General features: G+C 40.9%; 1 long non-coding RNA gene across 2 annotated transcripts in view; it reads right to left on the bottom strand.

Annotated features, from left to right (window-relative positions):
• Positions 1–4351, bottom strand: part of LOC111821045 (uncharacterized) — a 7221-nt gene extending 2870 nt beyond the window's left edge. Inside the window, exons 1-3 of one of the 2 annotated variants that reach the window (XR_002824528.1) lie at positions 4146–4351; positions 2354–2550; positions 1614–1734 (exon numbers count right to left, since the gene is read on the bottom strand). This is a non-coding gene — a long non-coding RNA (uncharacterized LOC111821045). Of the gene's footprint in view, positions 1–1613; positions 2551–4145 lie in introns of both variants that reach the window. The other variant, XR_002824530.1, reaches the window with a different exon arrangement.
• Positions 4352–5154: the final 803 nt, after the last annotated feature.

Genomic DNA, 5154 nt, shown 5'->3' with positions numbered 1-5154 from the left:
TCTGTCTTAATCTAAAAGCTCTGCTGAAACCTGTCCACTATGGGTGACCCTGCTGGTATTTGAAATAGTGGTGGCATAGTTTCCATTATCACAGCAACATGCAAGCCACCACAGTATGACAAACTGACAGACAAGTGGTAGAAGAGATAATAATATAGTACATATTTAATCATTTTTGTTCCTTCTATTTATTCTGTTCCCACTTTCTATTATAATTTTCTTTGAATTAAAAAATTTCTTCCATTTCTTTCAAACATTTTATACAAAACAACTTTAACTCAGCAAAAATGCCATTCCCATTCATTTGATAAAAGATACATATTGAGCACCTTACTTATGCTAGGAAATGGAGAGTATCGAAACATGGGGGAAACAAGGTTGCTGGTCCCCAAGAAAGGTACAGCCTCATAGGAGACAACAGTGTGGGCGCAGGTCACTGCATTGCTAAGCACATTGTGATACACGCTGTAACGGACTGTGGACAAAGTGCAGCGGAATCATAGAGGAAGACAAATCAAAACAACACGGCATGAAGCTCCAGGAAAACAACAGAGGAAAATAAGGATATGTGGCCTTGGATGTTTCAAACCCTCACTCCTAAGCCTCAAAGCACACCCACCACATTCAGCACACATCACGTTCAGCATTCCTGTCTACCCCATTGCACAAGAGTCCAAGGTTGTCCTACCTAATATTTTACCTCTGAAAACCTCAGGTTTTAGGAGGATTTTAGGAATCCCTGAATGGTGTAAACGTGCTTGGCTGCTAACTGAAAGGCCGGAGGTTCCTGTCCACCGAGAGGCACCTCAGAAGAAAGATTTGGAGATCCACTTCTGAAAAATCAGCCATGAGAAACCCTAGGGAGTACAGTTCTACTCTGACACACATAGGGTTGCCATGAGTCAGAATCAACTTGACAGCAACTGGTACACCTATTTCCGAGGTTTCCTGAGTCTCCAATGGAACAAGTCTCCAATGACAAAGCTCAAAGGCAGCAGGAAGTGGGGTAATATTTGGGGGAAAAGGAAGGGCCTGTTTATCAAACCCTGCCCCCACACCCCTGCTCTTAAAACCAAAATGCTAGAGACTCTTTCCAAACACATACTAGTCAATTCTCCAAAAAAAAAAAGTCATATATTAATTACTTATACTCTTAAAATATGAGATTCAAAAGCTGCGGCTAATGCTTTAGAGGGAAAGACAGAAATAGAAGGAACAATATAGCTTACTCTGAAATATCTATTTTTCCTTCAAGAGGCAGGTTATACCAGTATCTTAGGCACTGTGATTTATCAGCAAGTGAGGCAAGCAGGGGAGTTTCTGGGTGGTGCAAATGGTTAAGCACTGAGCTGTCAACCAAAAGGTTGGAGGTGCAAATCCACCCAGAGGTACCTCAGAAGAAAGGCCTGGTGATCTACTTCTGAAATAAAACCCTATGGAACACAGTTCTACTCTGAAACACGAGGTCACCATGAGTTGGACTCGAGGGCAACTGGTGATTTTTATTTTGCTTTGTTTTGAGGCAAGCATGACAGAGAAAGGAAAGGGGTCATGTAACAATATGATTTAAGGCACAATCTGGGGCAAGCAGGGAGCCTGCAGAATCTGTGTACCTTGAGGTCAGAGAGTAGAGCTTGTGTACTCCCAGTGGTGGTGGGGATAAATAGTTTAACTCCCAGGCACCTTGAGGCAAAGTAGCAGAAGGCTGCAAACATGGGCCATTAGCTGGAACACCTGCAACAGATAGGGGATGGGTACACCACCTTAGCCAGGAAACGTGATTCCTGGGCAAAGCACCAACAACTTCTGCTGTGACCACGTATCCCCATCAGTCTTGTAACCTGCACTCTCCCCTAATGTGTATTCCTATATGATGTCCAAATTCTACATGTGAATGGTTGTTTGTACAATATTATTAAATGTCTTTCAATAAAATTTCAAAAGTCCTATTGTGAAGCAGGAGACATAATTCAAACCAAAACAAGAGCTCAGAGGAGTCATGTGGTTGGCTCTAGTCCAGTTCTGGGCTTCCTGGAAGCTAAGGCAAAAAAGGAGAATAATAATTCTCACTGACTTGTGAACAAATAGGCACTTCAGGCCATTGAGGGAGACACGGCTCTTTGTTTTGTTTTCTCTTGTGGTATGTTGTTGTTGTTTTGGCATGGAACACTAAGAAGACTCTAACGTGTGCTATCTCACTGGACCAACTTAATGGGCATGTACACTGAAGAGCATAACCCATTTCCCTTTTTTCTGAGCACCTATGGATTTAGGATTGGGATGAGGATGGAGAAAGCCAGGGAGAGCAGGATTCCACAAGGAAGCAGGAGTCCCTTTCTGGAGTGACACTTACCTTGTCGTGTACTAGAATCATCTGGAATGTCTGGGCACCACCCCCAAAGATTCTGATTCGACTGGTCAGGGTTGGGCCCTGTGTATTTGTATTTTTCTAAAGTTTTACTACAAAGCCAGAGTTGATAAGGTAGTGTTTGCTGTAATGCTTCTTTACTTGACTCTTTTTCTTTTAAGAAAGCTTTCAGAACTCAGCACCTGGGTTCACAGAATGAGAAGACAAAGGCATCTTTGTCCTTATGTACCTTTCAGCCCCTTACAGAAGACAGTGGTGAGGCTGCCTTTCAACTCATTCATCATGGATTCTGTTTAGCAGATCTGGAGAGAAAAATCACCTCCAGAGACCACAAATCCATAAAAAATGTGAGAGAAGATCCATGAGGAGATGTTGTTCTAAAATGCAACTACAAGTTTCAATTCAAAATAAAATACCATTTTTCTATCAATTAGTTTTATAATTATTAGAACATAAATCACTACACAGGGTGATTTTTTCAAATAAGTAACTGAGCAGCCATTTTGTCATGCAGATGGACCTCTTACAGTGGCTTCCTGTCCACCTGTCTGATGGTGTGATGGGTCATTCCTTTGGACAAAAAGCAAGAATGTCAGCACTATGAGATCAAACGTGCATGTAAACAGATTCCTTAGGTAGAATCATTGTAGAAAAAGGTGCACAAAGTATATGTGAGGTGTATTCATCTGGATCACGGGCCTTTGTTTTTCCTCCCATGAAACGGACTAAAAACTCAGGGAAGCAGGAAAGATTTTTAGAGAGAAGCAGTCAAAGGTGGAGAGAGATGGGGGTGGCAGAAGGCAGAAAAGGCCCAAGGAGAAAAAGTCAAAATCTGGAGAAATAAAAATGATGTGGAATTGAAAAGATATGTGTGGGCAAAAAAGGAGAGGCAGTGAAAGACAATGAGAATCAGAAAGACACAGGAAGATGTCAAAGCAATAAACACATAAAATGTCAAGTCATGAGGCAATACTTGGCCAGAACCAGTAAATGACATTATTGAACAGCCCCACTTCTTCTCACCTCTGGCTATGTGCCCAGAAAAACGGTTTGGTAAGAGTTGCAACAGAAGAGAGATGGGTGGCTGGGGAGGAAGGGGAAGGGTGGGGGAGGGGATAAAGGGGGATTTCTATTAAGACTTGGCACTTTCTATGCTCATTTTCCTGTTTTCCTCCAGCTGTGGAAAAGAACAAATATAGTCACAACCCAAAAGAAGGAGAAAGTCTAGGACAGATATGCAGAACAAGGAGGGGAATACCAGCTGCTCAAACTCAGAGAAAAAGTCCCTGCTGTAAAACCCTAGCTGGTATAACAGAAGAATCATTAGATCATAGAAAAAAACAGGTGGGGGAGTAGGGCAGCAGGGTAACAGATCAGCACTAAGGCATAAGGTGCAGGATCCAAGATTTATTTCAATGAAAAAGAAATCCATCATCACAGTAATCTGTTTTTCATTTGCCCTACCTCTTTTACTGCTCAGTTGTCTATCTAAAATTGCAGATTCTCACAAGATGCCTCCTGACCAGAATGTTACCTGAATAGGGTCCGTGCCCTGAAGCAGTCGAGCCAATGAAATGTACTCCAAGTCAGAAACAGTGAGAAAGTCTTAATTTAGGAGATGTACACCACCTGGGATCCAACAGCAATGCAGGCTGTCTCTATGGAATCCCAAACGGCACTTTTACATCAGAGCTTATATATGATTTTTACAAAGGTTAGAAGTGTCATTATTCATTACAAGGTAATTACAAGAGACTCTATCATACTAAAGAAATACCTGCCATACATTTCCATATCTGACATCTGGGCTCTGATCTTCCTGTGGGGGGGTCGTAAGCCCCAGGTGGCTGGACAGAGGAAAACAAAGTCATTAACAAAGTTGTGTGAAAAGGAGAAGACAAAGAAAAAAAAAACTCACAGGTTCATCATGGCAGTTAGTTATGTCAAGCTCTCAGTCGCCCATTCTGAAAAGGAGAAAACATGCCAGGGAGTATTAGGGTCACAAGAATAAGGGGTTTGGGACCAGAAAGAGAAAAACACAAAGCAGCTGTAATATGCAGACAAAAGCAAAAAAAAAAATTAAAAAAGAATAGATTTTTTTTTAATGCAGAGAAATCGAAAGGATAAAAAGAAAATGCAATAAACCATATTAAAAATTAAAATTTATCATGCATGCCAGATACTCTATTGATTGCAGTAAAATTTGTTTTACTTGCTTCACAGAGTAGGAAAACAACTGGATTCCGGTTGGGACTAGAACATGAACTAGATATGAAAGAACTCTTAGGCCAACCACTCAACATCTGCGATCCTACTTTCATCTCTACGAGAAATCTGGCAACTAGAATGTAGATGATTCTTGGAGTTCCTCTCAGCAATGACACCGTCCCGACACAAGGGCAAATAATTTTTAAAAGTAAACAGCCATGTTTCCTCTACCATACAAAATGTTTCATTCTGTTCTCAATCTCTAACTTGCCCACATTCCCCCAAGGATAGAGGAGTGTTAGTGATATGTTTTAGGATATTTGCCTGAGGCGCTGAAGCTCAAGTTTCTTTGCTTGGACCGCTTCTCATAAGGACACAGAATTGCAAAAGGTCATTGTGAAATTCCAGTGTTTCGGTCACAGAATTGCAAAAGGTCATTGTGAAATTCCAGTGTTTCGGTCCTGTAATTCTTTTTTTTTTTTTAATTTTATTAAAAATTTTTATATTAAAAAGTAGCATGAACTTTTTATATAGAACAAAATCTTAGGGAGGCAAAAGTGGATAAAAGCATTAGAAGA

The sequence above is a fragment of the Trichechus manatus genome, unplaced genomic scaffold (assembly GCF_000243295.1).
Source record: "Trichechus manatus latirostris isolate Lorelei unplaced genomic scaffold, TriManLat1.0 scaffold00004, whole genome shotgun sequence".
NCBI lineage: Eukaryota > Metazoa > Chordata > Mammalia > Sirenia > Trichechidae > Trichechus > Trichechus manatus.
The sequence above is the reverse complement of the archived record's forward strand: the minus strand, read 5'-3'. Positions and strand labels throughout refer to the sequence as shown.